We start from the raw sequence: 20,072 nt of genomic DNA, 5'->3' as shown, positions 1-20,072 counted from the left end.
TTTGAACTATAAATCTCATGGACTTTGAGCTGCTGACATGACTTCCAAGGCTCAAACTACCAAAACAGGGATTTTATTACATTCCCTTAAGATACATATTTTTATTTTGATCTATTGATGATGTTAACTCAGTGCAATAAACACCTTGTTGTTCTTGAAGCACAACTCAAGTAGACCACTGTATGGTCGTGAATGCCCCACTGCCTCCAGATCCAGCTTGCTCCAACCCCCTCATTGCAAGGGGTGGGAATGGTGCCCTCCACTCCTGTCTTGCTTTGGCCTCTGGAGAGGAGCCTGGCTTCAGGTACAAGTTCAATACCTTTTCTCCACCAAAGGACCAAACTTTTATTCCAAGGCCCTTCACAAAGAGGAGCCTGTATTTTAATTTAGAGTATAATGCTGGAGAAGCATCTCTGAAGTAAAGGACTCTGTGAGAAGCACATGGTCAGACCAGATCAGGAGCAAAACTAGATAGGCTGTGCAGTGGGGTCAAGGGTTGGGTTTGAAGCTGGACTCTCAGCTCACAGAGGGACAAGACAGTTGAGTATTTTTAAGGATCTCTCCTCAAATGCTTTGCTGGTACTTCTGAACCTTTTCCACACTCCAAGACATTTACAATAAACAGGAATTTGTTTTCTTCCTTCCTACCAGCCACAAGCAGGAGGGGAGTTTGCCACAACCTGTTAGAGCCCTGATGGGTGACTGCTGTTTAATGTGAATTACAGCATCAGACACCTGTTTGCCAGGGCAATTGTGCAAGGAGAGAGCCTGTCTCTATGGCCAATGTGGAAATGTAAGGACTGTCAAATTTTCTGTTGTTACTTTTGAACTTGTATTTGTTGCTTGGTATTTTGCAGTCATGTTGTTTTAACTTCAGCAGGGAACTGACCCCTTCTCTAAAATCTTGGTGTCAGTATTAGATGATAGACGATGAGATCATTAGGGATATTGTTGCAGGATCAATAACCAGATTTCATCAAACATCAGAAAAACTTTAAGTCAAGGCTGAATAGGCTGCCTCAGTTGTTTTGTCTTCTTAGCCTGTTTTCCTTTTATTCACTTTTCTTACTGGAGTTCTTTCCTGTGCAAATCCTTCCCTTGAATTGTTTAAAGCATTTCACTTATGGTTTTTTCCCTGTACTTTAGTTCAGGAAACATTGCAGCTCTTGATAGACTGTTTTTTCTGTCTCCGTAAGTTTCTTTTGAAAATCAGGAAAAATAATATCTTGCTTTCCTGGTATATTCTGAAAGTACTGACTTTTCAGAGATTACTTAGGATATGTGGTTTAATAATAGGATCAGGAGAGGCAGCTGCCTAATGATTAGAATTTGTGGTTTTATCTGGAAGTATTGTTCTCACTAAAATCTCTTTAATAGCATGCTAAATTAGAAAAACATTAATTAGATAAATGGACATTAATCCTCCAGCAATGTGTAATGCACCCTTTGAAGTAGCCTGCTTAGGAACTGTAGGTCTGCCTGGCATTTTCTTTTCCCCAAATATATTATTTTTCCAATAATTCAAGCAGGTATTTTACTGTGTTTCTTTGGCATTGCTGTGGAAGAATAAGGTTCTAGTTGAGTGGAAGTTGCTAAGAGAGCCAGTTTCCAGGGCATGAAACCCTTTCATTTAAGGGGGCAAAGGTCGACTCAACAAGAAGTTGAGTCATGCCAAAAGCAGGACAAGTGTGTCCCCTGGGAGAGAGCCAGCGAGACATCACACAGAGGAATTCCCTGCCTGAGGAAGTGTTTCAGTCCGGAGCGGGCTGTGGGTAGTATGGATCACCAGAGCCTACTGGATTTTCTTAATCAATGTCCTTGGTAAGTGTGGAAATAGTTGTTAAGTCATCTTAGAACCATAAAGCAGTTCATATGCAGCTTCTGGACATTCTAGTACATGTTCTCTAATTTAAACCAGGGAAATTTGTAATGCTAGTTACAACAGCATGGCATTACTGTATTTTTTCAGATGTCTCCAATCAATAATAGTATTGGGGGTCACACAGATTTCAGTGTGTGTATTTTGCAATCATTCATATTTTTTGTTGGTTGTAACATTAAAGAAAGCACGTGTGCAGTGCTTAGCAGAGAATTATTAGATAATCTGGAGAAAAAGAGGAAGAGTGAAATTAATGGGACTTGTCTTTATAAAAAGTTTTGCAGGATTTCTGTTTGCTCACCTGGTGCTACTTTGCCTTCAACCCATCAGCATCATCTGAAAGGAAGCTCATGCATGGATGTGTGTGTATGTATATGTGTGATGAGGAGAAAGGGAACACAAAGGTGACTGCACTTCCTCAGGCTGCATCCTCCAAAGTGCATTTGTTAAAAAAGAAAAGTAGTTTCAGAGATTTCACTCACTTTTTTTTTCTAATGAGCAACATACGTATATTATGAAAAAGCAATAAACTGTCTTGCTAGGTATTATTTTTATGACCTTTACACTGAATTAGCACTTGATTTACTTGATTATTCAAAGATCAACAAAAAATCTCCTCCTTGCAGTGCAGGCTGTGGCAATATGTTTTTTACAAAGGTGTTAAAAAGCTCTTAAGAAGTGCTGACTGCAGAGTGCAGATGTGATTGGTGGTTGTGGGTGCGAGATGTGTATTCACAGACGATGTGGGCAGCTGATTATACTTCTCATTTCCTACTGAGAGCAGTCTGCTTCCCCGGGACATCCTTCTCTTGACTCCTTGAGAGGTGTTGCTAGAGCAAAGACCTTTCAATAGCCCAGAAAACTGGATCAGAGCATGGTGAGAGGAAAATGCTGATAGATAATCTTAGACCATGACCTTGAGGTTTTATAGTATCTTGAGACATTTTATACAGCAACCAAGTATTTGCAGGTTAGTTTCTCTTTTGTTAATCACCCAGGAGTGTGAATCCTCGTCCTGCAGTTTATGTGGCAAGACCTATACTGCCTCAGTCTGGAGGTCTTTCCTAAAATGCCATGGAAACAGACTTAATAATGAGACTTTTTTGTCAAAACTCATTCTGTCTCAAGTTTTCTCATCTCCTGATCAGCCATTAACCAGCCAGTTGTTATTAAAAGATTCTCCTCTTTCAGTCCAAACACCAGCAATATCACCTAGTAACATTCAGCAGACTTGTAGCTGTAACCTGCCAGTGCATTCCCGTTGTGTAATGCATTCAACACATTCCCAGCAGATTTTAATTTACTCTAGCAGTGCCTAGATGAATTCACACACAGCACATTGTAATGCAAATGGAATGGTTAAAATAGATCACACATCTCTCTTCCATCTCAATTTCAGTCTAATGTATCATTGCAGCTTATTCTGTAAACTGTTGAAGCCATCTTCATTCAACTGTAAACTAAAGAGACTAGATGTCTATCAGACGAAACCAAAACACTTCTTGATTAATCACAACCTCTTGACCTAATGAGTGATAGCTGTGTTAAAAATGTTGTCATTATCTAAATGGAGTACCCAAACGTCCTGCAGATCCTAAGCAAATTGACTCTCTTCTATTTATAAACAACACTGGAAGATGAACTCCTGGGTTTATACTGGAAAAGGGACATCATTCATTTTTATCCAACCTACCTGCTTTTAGTGATATTACCCACACACGCTGGTTTTAGAAAATCTTAACAACTGAAGTGGTTTATATGCTTTTAAGACTAATTTTGAAGTTTATGTGTACATTCATCACACCAGAGCTAGGTGCTCAATATCTACCTAAAATGCATAGTATTAATAGTACATGTTAAAGTTCCTTCTCAGGCTTTCTGTTAGATACTAAACATCATTAGCACAAGATATGGAATTCTGTCTTTTCAGAGTTTGTATAAACGTTATTTGCTGCGCTGAGGGCATTTTTCCAACACATAAAATGTACATCTCTTTGTGTGCATGACAAAGTGATGAATCTATGAAAAGCCAGTTTTATAGCTATGTATTGCCAGTTTTTTGATTAATAATCCGGTCACATGCAAGTAAAGATGCTGTTATAAAAAAAAATCAAATTATATACAGATTTTTTTTCCTGTTGCTTCTAAAATATTGGCTGTTTCTTTCTACATGTTGTTCCAATGAAGCCTTGAGAGAAAAGAGGCCTGGATTGCACATGTCCCTAATGATATACAATTCTTTCCTTCCAGCAGATGCCTATTTGTTATGATATTGCTTTTAACTCCTGGCAGGTATAGTAGTTCTTCTTCCTATTAAATAACAAAAAACAAACAAACAAACAAACAAACCAAAAAAAACCAACCAAAAACACCCACAAGAAATTAGTGCACAACTTGTGCTGCGAATAAATACGAGGTCATCCTTAAGTTCCTTTTTTGGCAAATAATTGGAACTTAATGTAACTAAAAAAATCCCTGTCAGCAAAATGAACAGTGAAATCCATTCCACATTTGTAATTTACAGCTACTGTTCACTGCAGGGGGAATAAAAATGATCAAATAGCAAAGGCCTTTCTCAGCCTGCACGGGTAGATCTGCTGGGGTGCACGGTGTTCCAGAGCAGTGCAGGTATGTGTGTCACACCCCACCTGTGGCTGCCATGGCTTGTACCAGCCCTAGGGGCAATCCTGCTCTCCAGCCTGGGCTTGGATCAGCTATTTTTGGGAAGATGCTCTGAAGTGAGCTACAGCATCCTTCTTCCAGCCAACATGAATGTGCAGCCCAGTCAGCAGGACCACTAGGATTTAAAGCCTCTCTCTCACCTGGCAGTGGATTTAGAGATTAACACCTCACCAGGAGCCTGCCCACAGGTTGCAGAAGGCTTTTCTATTTCTCCCTGATACTTTTCTTGCAAACCCAAGGTTTACACTAGCTTTTTTTGCTACAGCTTGCCCTGAGGCTGCTTGTTGAGGCAGCTATACACAATGACAGAATCCTCCTTTGAGTTGTTGTTCTGTAGGATAAAACCTGTCATCCTCTAAGAAGATTCCTCAGTCTCCCACTTAACACCTAGCATTTAGATGTATGAAAATGCACCATGCCAGATCATGACCATTTAACCAAATGATCCACATCACCATGCAACAGTAATTTCTCCTTTTCAGTATTTTTTGCTTCACAGATCTCTAAATCCTGACAGAATTTTTTTCAGCAAGGACCCTATGACACTATTCAGACTTTTCATGTAAATACAAAATAATATTTTACCAAGAGCTGGTCCTGCTGAAACCTCAATGGGAACCTTGTCTGATATTTCCTTATTATCAGCTACACTTCAGACATATTTGCAATCCTGTTTTAGCTAATGTAACCTGTGCTTTTCTGTTCTAATATCATGTGTCTCTAAATCTAATATCTTGGAGAAGTCAAAGTATGATAAAGCAATGCAGTTGTCTTCTGTAAGTAGAAGTAATGTTATGAAGAAAGGAAAAAGAAATAGCTTCATCTGATCAGGCCAAATTTCTACGGGACCATAATATATTATGGTAGTCTTATTTTTGTTCTTAATTCTTTATTGAACCACAATTCCACTCTTTCACTAATGATATTTCGTCTAAAATTCCTCAGGCCTAAAAGCATCTGTCTGTAGTTGCTCTAGTATTTAAATTGTTCTAATACTGAATATTTCCAGTCTTCTGGACTTCTGAAATACTTGCTGCATCCAAGTTCCTTAGGTGGTTATAAGGAATTTAGTTAGTGCTTCCTGACTAGTGGTGTACCAGGAAGTTTGACTGAATGATCTGAAAGTCCCTTCCGACCATAATTTCTATGAAATCTTTGAAGCTGACTTTGGCAACATTACAAAGCAAATCTGTAAGGAATGATGAACCATTCTTGACCAAGACTTTGCACTGCAGTTGTGCCTCCAGCATGAGGAAGAAAATCTTTGTTCCTTAGGAATTTTACCTTCACCATAGACATTTCTTGAGGCCAAATCTATTCTTTAAAACCTATCACAGTATCACTAAAATTTCAAGGCAAAAGTGGATTTTATGTAGTTTATTATACTAGCCTTCACAGAAAAAAAATGAGTTTCCTAGAAAATTAGTTTCCTGATGCATATTGGTTTATATTATCAACATAAAACACTTCTCAAACTCCAACAGTGTCAGTCTTGTATTATTGTTCCCTCATGTTTACCGTTGCAACACACTTTTTACCAACAAAAAAAGGAGAAAATTAAAGAGAGAAAATTTTGTTCATAAATGAAATGCTCCTACTTTTTTTATTTATATCACAATATGTAGACTATCAACATAATATTACATATTATGTATGTAACATAATGTATGCTTTATGATAATACACATGCAAGTATATAGGCTACATATACACACATAATGTGCAATATATTAGATCTATTAGCTCCTCCAAGGGTATGGCTGTCCATAATGCATCTGAAGCAAGAAGAAATTTTCCTGACCAAGTATTGGCTGGCTAGGTCAGGCAAGGACAGAAGCTTCTGCTGGCTCTCCACAGAACTGTTCAGCTGCTGAGATGTGGCTGAACTGTACTGTATGAGTTCAGTAGTGCCCAATGGCAGTATAGAAGTATGAGGTTGTTTCACCAGAGTCCATTGCCTGGGACAAGCAACTGCTTATCTGTGCTGTCTGAACCCTCTCTTAAGGCTGATGCTTTTGTGAGCTGTTCTTGCCCCCAGGAAAGGTCCTCCTGAAGCTCAGCTCAAGTTCTAGCATTTCAGATTAATAAATGGGCAAATCAGATTAATAAATCTGATCACCTTTTTTATGTTCTGCTATTAACCAAGGAACATAAAGCTCCCTGGATCAGTGAATTTCCTACAGAAGCAGTAGAAGGTAATTTCTATAGGTACCATGAGAGTGTTTAGATGATCACACCTCACATGGCATAATGTTTCTAGTATTGATCTTACCTGTCACAGTGCACTGAAAAATACGCTGCTTTGCATTGTTTTGCTGACTCCACAGATACATTAACTAATCCAAGATGTACTTAATCACCAACCTCTTGGACTGCTCGCTTGCAGTCCTTCAAAGAGGCCTGAACTGGCTTTAACTCACACCACTGAACTCCCCTCATCTACCCTGTTAGCCATATTTTCCCAAAAGGGCCTTGGCTCCAAAAAACACATCTCAGCAAAGCATTCCCCTGTGCCAAAGCTGGGCACTGACTGGGCACTGGCCCAAAAAGCCTGGACCCCTCCTGTGCTCCTATAATAACGCTCATTATTTCATCACATGGAACATTTTGGGGAAAGTGGTTGAAACCTGAATCTAAGAGATGAGCTGTAAGATCTAAAAAAACTAATTAGCCCCTTCTCACTGTTGATTCTATTTGGCTTGTGTTGATGCTAAAGATAATCTGGTTTCTGCAGTGTACTCCTTGGGTCTTCAGGTTCAAGGAGCCCTAGTTCTCTCAGGTGCTGCATCAGACCAATGTTAGCTCTTCAAGAAGTCCATTAGGTGCTTGGAAACACCTGCTCCAATGGATTTTTAGGTCCTAGCTTTGATCCAGAAGGGCCAGTGATGGGTTAAATTAACCCAGGCACATATTGAATATATTTGGAAATGCTGAAAGCACAGTGTTCTCCAGGACTCTGAGATCCAGGAGTGTTGTGTGATTGTTCCTGTACAAAATTGTCTTGAGACTCCAGACATGCTGGGCTGTGCCCCAATGGATGGCTTTTCCTCAGAAGAGTTAGCTCCATGCAAAACCATCTCTGGAGCCTCGCCAGGCATGATGCAATTAATTTGCAGCCGTGATAAAAACTCTGAAATAGAATCAAGAGTTGATAATACTCTGATTCTTTGTAGCTGATGTTTAATTTCTGAAGAATATAAGACAGCATCACTCCCACTTGTCCATGTGCAAATCTGCAGGAAACCCACTTTTAAAAGTGGAGTTAGAAGGCAGACTACAATCTCTTCACAGATGCAGAATTGTGAAAGTAACTCCGTTTCAGCTCCGTGATCTGTCTGATGGAAATACCAGTTCAGGTGCAGACAGTGGGGGTGGAGGGAAATCATGTTCTCTATTACTTACACATCTCTAATTTCAAGCTCCAGTTTTTGGAAGTAAAATAATTTGCCCCCCACATGGTATCTGTTTCTGGAACTTATTATCTGCTTTGTTAAGTTCAGCTGGCATTCAGATAAGGATAATTTAATTAGACATCTTAGTAATCATACATGCATACTTACTGCCACAGCAGGGGGTGGCTTCTTCAAAACAAAACCCTTCACATATTAGTTTGGACAGAATGTTTTCCCTGAAAGATTTCACATTTTATGCATGTATGTGTATGTTACCTTCTTTTTCTCTAGAGTTCACATCCCATGGTGTTTTCCCTTTGAGGATTTTCATGTTGTTTGGGAATATCCCCACCTAGAAAAACTTCCTGTGCTTAGGAGGTGTTCTTTTGAGAAAATGCTCGTTTTACACCGATGGTCCACTTTGAAGAGAGCGATAACCTCGGGGGTTGCTCCAAACTGGAAATTTTCTCAAGCCTGGGAGGACATTTCCCTGAGATCAAGGGACATACATGCAGATGATATTTCTTTGGGAATCTGCCTGTTGAAGACATGTCCTCACTTACTCCATACATCTTTGCAGTTTACAGTGTAATCATATTTTCCATCTGAAAATCGAGGGAGAGAGCATGTTTACAATAGTTCCATTAGGAATAGCTTGAGAAAGTCTTTAGTGGGAGAGGTCCAAAAATGAGTGGGAAATGGGTTTATGGCTTGTGCTGCTGCTTAGTATTTTTCCCATTCTCATATTTGTAGATTCAAAATATCTGGCAATTAGAATTGAGCTGATGTCCAACAGATGAACAAAATGAAATAAATGAAAATTTGTATGACTTAGTTTTGCTGAACTTTCGGGAGATGAAAAAATTTAATTTCAAGTGAAATCCAGCTTTGGCAAACAGCCTATACACTGGAAAATAGCTAAAATAATTTTTTTTCCAAAAACTTTCATAATGTTTGATTGCTCAAAATCTGTGTTTGAATTTGAGACTGCAGATAATACCCATGTGAAAGAGCAAACAGTTTGCACGGGAAACTTCATAAAAGCAATTGTGTAAACTGGAAGCAACTTGTCCAGGAGAAGATGGTTTTCAAAAGAAGCACAAGTTAAAATATTTAGGTTTGGCTGAAGTAGCTATGAGCTTGATCATTATATGTGTACATGCAAGTAAATAGCTTGTGGGTGGGTCTAAAGCCAATGTGAACCTTTATGTGGAAAATACTGCCTATGTGGGTATGGAAAATAGCCCACTTAAACTATAATTATAGGGAATATGTGCAAATAAAACCTGAATATAACACCCATGTAGAAAGGATATTTCTTTTATACTTCTCTGAGTATGTTCCATGTTATTCTCAGTCCTAGCACAGACATGATTATACTGTACTCATATTGTTACTTGGAGGTAAACACACAAAGAAGAAAATATTTTCTTAATACACAGAATAGCAATGGAAGAAAAAAAAGATGTGCAACTGAAGTTAGATCAGATCTCACAGATTGTTACAACTCAATTGCTGAGTAGGAGTCTTGGCTGAAATCACTGACTCCTTTTTTAAACACGTCAGCAAGAAATTACTTGAAAGAGAAATATCGGTGCATTAAAAATCTATTCCTTTCATTTACAATTTTTGGGGGGGATGACATTAAACTTGCTGATTGAGTTTCTCTGCAGTAGGCAGGGTAATGGGGCTGAATTCAAGCAATACTGGCATTGAGGAGGTTTCATTTTTGATTCTCCTTTTTCAGCTCCTTCCTGCTCCCAGCACTTTCACAGCTGGGTGAGAAGAGATCCAGGAACATGCTTTGTACTGGCTGTGCTTTGGTTTTAGCATTTCTTGTGCTGTGGAAGTCCCCATCTGTGATCTTTCAGCAGATTCTGTCTGTGACACACGGTGGCTCGAGGGATGGCCAAGGGATGCAAGTCTGGAGAGCAGCATGAACATATATAAAGACAAAGATATAAAGACAAAGATACAAAACTCTTAGAGAGTGTCCAAAGGAGGGCAACGAAGATGGTGAAGGGCCTGGAGGGGAAGCCATATGAAGAAAGGCTGAGGTCACTTGGTCTGTTCAGCACGGAGAAGAGGAGACTGAGGGGAGACCTCACTGCAGTTACAGTTTCCTTGTGAGGGGAAGAGGAGGGGCAGGCACTGATCTCTGCTCTGTGGAGACCAGTGACAGGACCCGAGGAAACAGCACAAAGCTGAGTCAGGGAAGGTTTAGGCTCAATATTAGGAAAAGCTTCTTCACACAGAAGGTGGTTGGGCACAGGCTCCCCAGGAAAGTGGTCATGGCACCAAGCCTGACAGAGTTCAAGAAATATTTCGACAACACTCTCAAGGCACATGATGTGATTCTCGGGACTGTTCTGCACGGGGCCAAAAGCTGGACTTCAATGATCCTTGTGGGTCTTTTCCAACTCAGGATATTCTATGACTCTATGATTAGCATTAACTAGCTGCCACTGTACAGCAAGCATGGAAACCAAGGATAGGAATCCTCCCTAATACTGGTTCCATTTTACTGTTACCTCCTGGTGTCACACTAACTTTTGAAAATAAATCTATTTTGCATGCAGGAGCAGAAGTTAGTTGCGGGATGCAGCCTATAAAATTTTAAATAAATAATAATATCATGTCCACTGCAGCACAATGCTGTCAGTCTCCAGTTTCATCCTCATTCTGCAACACAGCAAAGGTATTATCTTCCATTTGAGCGATAAAAAAGGATACACAAAGTATCTGAGCAATTCTAAGTCAAATACTGACATGAACAAGCAGGAAGCAAGTTGTGGATGAATAACACCTTATGAAATCTACTACTTGGTTGACTAATAAGAAGAACTTAGAGCTGTTAGCATCCATAATTGTATTGGGTTTATGGTACTCTAGACATTGCAGAAATAGCCCTGAACATATGCTATTTCTTCCTTAAAAAACTACTGTAGTTCATTCAAAGATTAGTTCCCCTTTTCAATGGGGGAAATATTTCTTCTCACCTTTCCCAGATTTTTTGGAGGGTGCCGAAATCTCATGCATACAGTCCTTAAATCATTGCCTGTTCTCTGCTGTCTTTGAGGACCTCTTCAGTGTTTGGTTCCAGAGTCTTTCTTTCCTATCTTCATCTGCAGCATTTAAAAGCACTCAGCACCACATGGTACCCGGGGTTCTGATAATACAAATATTTCACACTAATATCCATTTGTAGAACTTACTTTTATGCACGAGTCCTGAGAAGTTCTGTCTTACAGATTCAAGAGGATTTAGGATCTTGTCTACTGCCTGGGGCAATAACCACACTTTCTTATGGGACATGCCTAGCTTTTGTGCAGACATTGCAGATACTGTGGCTCCCATGTGTTTGGGAGATGAACACTCCGTGCTACAGAAGTTGTAGCTCATGGGGTAAGCACCAGTAGGCAAATTTAGAGAAGGTATTTATATCAGGACTCATGTTACTCACACTATGTCACTGGATAAAGTTAAACATCTTCCTTTTTGAAGAAGGTAACACGTTTCATTCTTTTTATTAAAAAAAAAACAAACAACAAAACCAAACACAAAACCACAAGCCCAAACTCAAATTGTTTACCTAGAGTGAATTCCACATTTTAAATCTTTGAAGTCTAGATATCTTCCTCACATGTACATATGGACAATAACTCTTTATTGAACTGACAAAATAATCACTGGTGCAAATATTTTGGCCTGTCCTATTCCATACACAAAGCTTAATCATCCTAATGTTCCTTTCTGCTTGAAAGCTTACTAATGTGCTTGTATTTATCACAAAATAATATGTGGGATCAGTTAGAAGTTAAAGGGGAAGAATTTAAAAGTGAATTCATAAAAGTGGTAGCTCCTAGGAAGAATGAAAAAATCCCAGAGTGAGGATGACTACAGCAAAAAAGAAACAAGCAAGATGTCTAGAGGAAATATGATGCAGCTTTTATACCGGGTTTGAAATGGAGGATGGAAATGGTAATCTCACAGAAGAGACAGAATGTTCTGTTTTCCTCTAGAGCCCATTCTTCCCTCAAAACATGGGAAATAAGTGCTTAGGAAAAGGGGGAAAAATTATGGTTGTAAAAAAAGTGATTAGGCAGGGCACTGAAGTCATCATGGAGGACTCCACTCAACTCTTTGAAGTTACACAGACTTAGCGTTGCAGCAGCGAATCAAGCCCAAACAGAGGCAGGCTTCTCCATGTTGCACTTTAACATTCTCAAGTGGTTGCTACTGGTTCCAGATGGCAATTAGATATTGGAACAGAGTAACAGGGCTTCTGCTTGTCCAGCAGAAACCAACTGAAAGATTTTAATGGGACCTGGTATTTCTACTGAAGGAAGTATGAATTCTGGCAGTTAGTGCAACAGACCCATATTATTTACTAGTGTAAATCAGCAACACTCTGGTGGAGCTACAGCAATTCACACCAGCTGAGATTCTGACCTATTAGAGTAGATTTATGCAATAACTTCCTCCTTGTGCCAAAGATTTCAGAATTCCACAGGCTGTAATATTGTTGGCCTATCTATGGATGAGAAAAATGAGGAAGAGAAATACAACACGCAACAAAAAAATTGTCCTGAAGGTCAGTTCTTGGAAAGGAAGTGAACTTGTTTTCAAAAGGAAATCCAAGGCACATACCATAAAAAAGATCTCTTCATCTGAACTCTCTAACTTGCTTTTGGTTTTTCTTCAAAGGCAAAAAAAATGTTAATGTAAAAGCCAATGTCTCATTTTCTGGTTTGCTCTGGCTCTTGTGCCACACCCTTCATTAGCAGGATCAGATGGCTATCCAGTAGCACTTTAAAGCAATATACCACGTGTGGTTCTTGCTCTCTTTCTCTCCCTAAGAACAAGTTGTGCACAGATTTGTGTAAAAAGCCCTTTTTTGATGTTTTATTATGTGTTTAGTACAGAAGTGAGGTTGGGGGAGTTTCTTTTGCACTTGGAAGAGAAGTTAAAGAGGTATGTGGGATTTTCTGGTGTAACAAGCATTCCTTCCAGTCTTAGACTGGCTTCCAAAAGATGTCCCCCACCAATAGGTTAGTTTGTCTGTAGCTTCCTTTCGATACTGTCAAAAACCTAACAAAAAGATGGAGATTCAAATAAGGACTAAGCTATTCAAGACGCACGAACTCAGATGAACGTAATCAGAAAAATGGTCGGCTTTACAATGGGCGACCTAAAAAGCTGGATCTGCAAAAGGGTAATTGTCCCATAGAGATCATCTTCACTGAAACTGGTGACAGCAGTTAGGTAGGCAGTAAATCCACAAAACAACTTGTGGACCTTCTTGCCACTGTTGGTGTGTAAGTCCTCAACACCTATGGATCTGCAGATGGCTGTATTTCTGAAATGAATCTTCCCCTAACACAGAAAGACCAATCTAGAATGATCCAGGCCACGCTGGCACTGAGAAGGCTGACCCTTACGAATAATCATGATTTACTATAGGTTGCTATTCTCACTACTAACAGACTGAGAACTCAAATCCATTCTCAAGTGCATTGAACAAGAGAAGTTCTCAAATACCAGGCAAGAAGATATTTTTGGATTCAAGGTCTCAGATACATGGAGACAGTGAAAAAGTACTGTCACTTATTGGATAGGATACTTTTCAATGTGGCAAGAGTATAAACTGGAGCAGCAGTTCTAATCCAGATCTCCTCACCCTCCCCAGAAAGTGACTCAGGCACCAAACTATAGAATCATGTCCTCTTTCTTTCTTATTCATTGATATTTAATATTTTAGACAGATTGGAGCAGCCTTCTCCAGAAGAAATTGGAATATCCCACCTACAAATACCTTAGAGATCATACCAAGCAGAGTCTACTGGGAGTGAATACCATTTTAGGCAGAGAGGCAATAATCTAGATCTCATGTGCTTCAAGGGAATGCTTAAATTTCCTTTTAGGAAGGAAATGGGGGCTTGTTGCTATCCCTTCACCCAGCCACAATCAGGAAATGAGAGTCATTATGGACACCTCACACCAGGGGAGGTTTGGGGTGGAGTATCCTCACCTGACCTGGGAGCCTTCGCACCACAGATGTCCTTGGCAGGGGTTTCAGGTCTCCACCAGGATGTTCCCTACTCAAGAAGGTAGCTTTTGTGAAACCTGGTGGTGTGAAGCCTGACTCCAACCAGCCACTGGTGAGTAATTTTGGCTTGCAACAACAGAAAATGCCTTTTCCTAAGCAGCAAGATGCCTAAACATATGGTCATGGATCAGAAAAAGGTTGTAAATGATTGTCTTTTTCCAGTGAGAGCATTATTTCATATATTTCATTGCACAATTTATAAAAGCTATTTTTTAAGAAGCAAAAACAAGCTTATATCACTGAGATCACCCCCAAGTTATTGTTTTTCAGGTATGGAAAGAAGATGGAATGAAATGCTTACAAATGCTCACTATTCCCCCACAACATGTAGAACCCAAGATTTAGGCTTTTTTTTTTTTGCAAATTTTATTCAGCTTTTTCTACATGTTTTCTGTTCCTTTCTCAATTATTTCTAATTGGTACTCTGCAGCCACTAAGCACTGATCTGACACTTTGACTGAACTACCCACTAGAATAAAAACTACCAGGTCTCTTTTTGAGTGGTAATAGTTTATCTAGAGCTCATAACTGAGTGTGTGCTATTTGGGTTCCTCACCCCATGCATATTACTTTGTCTTTCATAAACACTACTATTACAGCACAATCATCTCTCAAACCTACAATGTCTTTGACAGAATTTCTTCTAATGTGTTGGGAAAAAAAAAAAATGTTATTGCTATTTTTTATTCCTTTCGTCCGCTGTTCCTTACAATCTTTTTGGCCAGCTTTATTACAGGGTAACATTTGACCTATTATGGTTTATGTTCTTTGCTATTTTCTTCATTGCTCCCCATGAGCTCCACTGTTTGAAGGATTTCTTTTTACCCCAATTAGCTGCCCTTACTATATTATACACTCATGATGCCCTTTTTGTGTGGTCCTTTCAGATTTGGTTTCTGAGGGTTTTTTTAGATATGTAATATACAATTACTCTGAAACTTTAATAGTGTGTATAAATACAGGATCTGCAAATTTTCTTTTTTTTGGTTTCTCCTTTTAAATTCCATTTTAACAGGATTTCTCACTTTTATGTACTTCCCCCTTCTAAAAATACAATTTTGGCTGTTCACTGCTATAGGAACATTGATTTCAAGTGCTTTTTGGTCAGAAAGACTGATCCTTCATTTTGAAGGAGGCCCCAGGTATTGTTTAGGACTAAAAAAATTGCTTCTCCCTCCATGGACTAGCCTGCTAGTTGCTGCAGACAGCAGTCATTTACGGTAAAACTTTGGTCTTCTGCCGAGGACCTAGCTGAATAGTTATCATATAAGGGTGCCTGAAGTGTTTCTGAAGGGCTTTCTGAGGAAATAGTGCACAGTAAGGCTCTGTCAAGCTACAGGGAGAGACCTCCATGACATATAAGGCTTTCCTTTGTGCATTTCCCTCTTGTTCACAAGACTGCTGCAGTGGCAAATATCCTTTCCCGTGGGTATGGGTTGCTACCTCCCCTCTCAGTTGATTTCACTAAAATCAGCAATGGCTGAATTAACAACACTTTATTTTATGAGTCTCTGAAAGCAGAGGAAAGACCCAGTGCTTTGGTTCCAAGTTGTCTGGTTGGTGTTGACCACCTCTCTAGTTCTGCATTGTGACTTTCAGGATGGATGGATGGATGGATGGATGGATGGACATATGTTTCACAGTGAATATTTTCTACACCTCACTGAATCCTGCCTATGGATTAACCCAGACTATCTTCAAATCCCCATGGCTTCAGAGGAGAGCCTGGGAAGTTCTTGAGGTAAACAACAGTATTTCTCTACTACCTTAAAAAAATTCATTTTTTCCTGAAAAAAAATTTTAGTCAAAATCAAAAGGATGGCAGGTTGCTTTTCATCTTATACTGTTTTCATCCTAAATGTATGTACTAATACTGGGACTGGAGAGAAGAATGTTTGTATTGCCTGATGTAGAGCAGACATCACACAAATTAGTCTAAACAAAAGTCCAGTGGTGACATATTACTTTTTATTTGCTCTAACAGCAGTTATTAATTTTAGATCTAAGCATACAATATGCATATTCTTGGAGTCTGCTTTACTGCAGGCATTTTATTTGATACACACAACTATTAAATTTGAAATTGCTCAGAAACTACTGCCAAATAGCAATCAAGCAGTTGAAAGAACGTAGCATATCCAATTGGGTGTCTGCAACAAAAAGGATGAATGTTTTCTCTGTTCAGATATGTGCTTGAACTGTGAGGATACCAGCACTGTACAAACTCTCCTGTGTCCTATTTGAAAAAGGGCTTGGAAAATGAGTCTTGAAATTTGGTGCCCAGGGACTGTAAAAAGTCAGCCTGGTTGATCTGATAGCTCTCCATACAAGGCTTTGATCTTTCAGTATATAAAACCCACAGAGTCCTGTGGAAGCGTTCCTTGTAGCATAAGAATTATTGAGGGGAAGGTATGAGGAAGAAAGAGGGAAAGAGCAGTTCCTCTGAAGGGGTGGTCACCATCTGTGGTTACAGTATGTGGTTACCTCCTGGGGTCACAGTAGCAGAAAAATGCCATTTACCTTCACTCAGCCAGGAGACCAAGGAATCATGGATGGAACTCTCAGCGTGTGACTATTTGTCCCAAATTCTCAAGGATTTTTGAAAAGTGAGCTCATACTTAGCATCCTTGGTAGGCCTGTAGCCAATGTGCACTTCCTCTGCTAGTTGTCAATGAGTCATTACAAGTGTTGGCAGAAGCCTGGAAAATTAGTTGGACACAAGCTGTGGTATCGAAATATTGACACTGATTTATACATCTTGATGACTTGTAGTTTGCACAGTTCTTTGGTACTGTCCTCTAGATGTAAAGATAGTCACAGGGCTATTGTTTTTCACTTTGTTAACAGTAATTTCAAAGCTCTGACAACCTTCAGAGATAAAACAGGTCAGCATGATACAACAGAACCCAGGCCTGATTCTGGCCTGTGATGTGATGTAGGCAGACTCTTCCAGGTTGGTCATGTAGCTTCTTGGCTTCCTGTCTAAAATAAGTCGATGTATCTGTTCTCCTCTGTTGACTCTGCTGATGCAATCTCAGAGGCAGAAATGACTGCAAGGAGTGACTGCCCAGACAGTCTTCTACTTCAACATGAAATCTTGTGTGAGGAAGTGACAGGATTGGAAGTGGAAAGGGAGAGGTGCTGATGAGGACCAGGAGTCTGATGTGCTTTACTGCTCCCCTGTATAACTAGTCATTTAGAACTGTGAGCTCATGGTTGGAAACTGGATTTTTAGCAGTAACTTCTGGCTCTTGGGCTGAAATGGTTGTCCTGCCTTGAAGCAGGATTTGCAGGTATTTCTTTCAAAAACTGGGGCTTATCAATAGTACTGTACATACCAAGACACCCTAAAGGACTGCATCTGCCAGCACAGACATCATTTGGAAACTGCTAGATGGGCTCATTTTGGATTTATGGACTCATTTCTCTTGATCATTCTATACTTGCACACCTGTCTTAGGTTACAATGTAAGACGTAACCAAAAGTATGTTCTATCACCACCTGTTGAAACCTGGTGGGGCAGTGTTCTTTATCTCTTCCATGACACATCCCTGATAACTCCCTCCGGGGAATATCTTCTGTCAATGGGCCATCCAGCCTCACTGCATGACCCAAAAAATTACATCATCCCACTGGGAGATGCTCTGTCCAGGGGGAGGAGCCAGGCATTCCTACCTGCATATAATCTGAAGTTTGGAACACCACAGTGAGCCCTTACCTACTGGATTCCCAGAGGGCAAGAGCTACATAACCACCTCTGGACCTTCAGAGGAAGACCAGACCCTTCTACAGGATCACCACTTCAACAGAACCACATCTCTCACCCCAAGAGGACTACAGCCACCCCTTAATCGGACTACTACCACCACCTACACACCAACTGGGTGTCAGGTCATATCCTGACTCTGGCAGGTTAAGCCAGTGTTTCTGTATTATTGCCTTGTTATATACACTAGTAAAGAACTGTTATTCGTATTTTTCACACCTTTGCCTGAAAGCCCCTTAATTTCAAAATTACAATAATTTGGAGGGAAGGTGGTTTCATTTCCATTCCAAGGGAGGTTCATGCTTAGCAGACACCTAACCAAGCACCACAAAGTTTATGGAAGTTCAGAGACTTAAATTGTAACAAAGATATAGAGAACTATCTGAAAACTATTAACACTTTGCATATAGTAAGTAATTTTTTCTATAACACCATGATTTTTGGAACTAGATGTGATGGTAAAACAAAGCAAATTCTGTAACTTGCATTTTTAAATGTATCTGAGATTTAACCTGCCCTATTTAATGGCTATATCAAGTTCCACATTGTTTAAATTAATCCCAACTGGATTGGGATTTAAAACTGAATGAATCATAACCATCAGATTTTATTATTTTGACATTTTAAGACACAAAGTAGCTTATTATAATGTTAATAATTTTCCATAGGTATGTGTCAAAGTATGGATATTAGTTAGGCTTTAATGGTTTTCTTCTGTTAGGGTTTTATTAAGGCTGGTACTTAGGTTTGATGCCTGAATTCATTTCTCAGTCATGGTCTTCAGAGTTCAGAGATAAATTAGTACAGATAGAACAACTGAACATGAAGTGGCTTGGCTTTGAATTTACTGCAGGTCCATGCTGACTCTCAGGTCAGCATCCAGCTCTGAGCTTCCCCTTGCTGCATTTGTGCATGCTTTAAGAGGACTCTAACTAAGGATTGGACTTAGAGGTTCAGTTCTTCAGGTCTGGGTGGGGAGCTCTGAACAATGAAGGGGGTTTTGTTACTCAGGAAGCCAGTGACAGCAGTCAGAAGACAGCCCGAGCACCCTGAACTGCTGAGATCATGTTGAGTGAGTAACACAAGAACAGAGCACCAAGACAGACCTATGAGAAAAGCTTTTTCATTTTCTTTATAAAAATAGAATATATTTTCCAGCAACTTTTACACATCCCTCAGTGAGACATTGAGGGGCTCTAAGGACTGGATGAGCTCAGTAGCCACAGTGAAGACACCTACTAATGGGGGCAGAAGAACAGATCTGAGACCATATGATTATCATCCCCTGCATCAGCTTCAGGGTTGCAGCATCTTGAATCCAGTGTGCGGGTGCAGCAGTTAAAGACTTTATTGAGCCAAGGTTTGTGTGGGTTGTACAGAAGACCAAACTGTGCTCTGCCAGTGGCACAGTGTCTCAGACACACTCAGTTCCAAAAATCAGCAACATTAAAGCTATTTTTCTTTGGAATGTTATAAATGAATAAAGATTTATTAGTAATGATCCACAGCTGTGGAGAGAAGAGGTGGGAGAACCAAGATTTAGGTCAGTAAAATAAATACTGTTACCATGACAGATTAATCTCATCCAAGTAACTCTGCTCTTTTTTCCTGGCTTTTTGTAACCATGAGGAAAAATGCTGACATGTCTGTCTGACAGAGTTTGCAAATCACCTCCCTTCTGAACTACCTCAACAAAGGAAAAAGAGGACATTTGCTCGCCTAATTTTGAGTAGCAGGGTTTTTTCTAACAATAATCATCATTTCTTCAGTGGCAATGAATATGGGTTTGGGCACCTCCCTGAAGGCAGGGTATTGATCCCTGTGAAGCTCACAGTGATCCAGGAACAAGTAGCAGTCACAAGAAGATGGAGAACATGAGCATGAGAAGAGCAGAGCTCAGTCATTAGAGATCTGCCTAGGAATCTGTAGCACCTAAGGAGGCCTGAGCATCCTCAGCTTCTGGTTCACCCTTTGCAGGATTAGTCTTATAATATTTATAATGGGTATGCATTCTATTGCAATGTATAGGAGTGCAATGACCCTTAAATGTCAGCATCTAACATTACATTAATTCATTCTCTTAATGAAACTAAAGAGGACTCAGAGAGTTTTGTGACCAAAGACTGTTCACTAGAATTGCACCTTTCATTAACTGACTTTGGAAGGATGAAATGAAATTAACTTTTTGAAATATTTTGATATTGGATACACTGATTTTCTGAGCAGCAAATCTCTCTGGTTCA

Source organism: Corvus cornix, chromosome 3 (assembly GCF_000738735.6).
Source record: "Corvus cornix cornix isolate S_Up_H32 chromosome 3, ASM73873v5, whole genome shotgun sequence".
Lineage (NCBI taxonomy): Eukaryota > Metazoa > Chordata > Aves > Passeriformes > Corvidae > Corvus > Corvus cornix.
Note: the sequence above shows the minus strand (reverse complement) of the source record.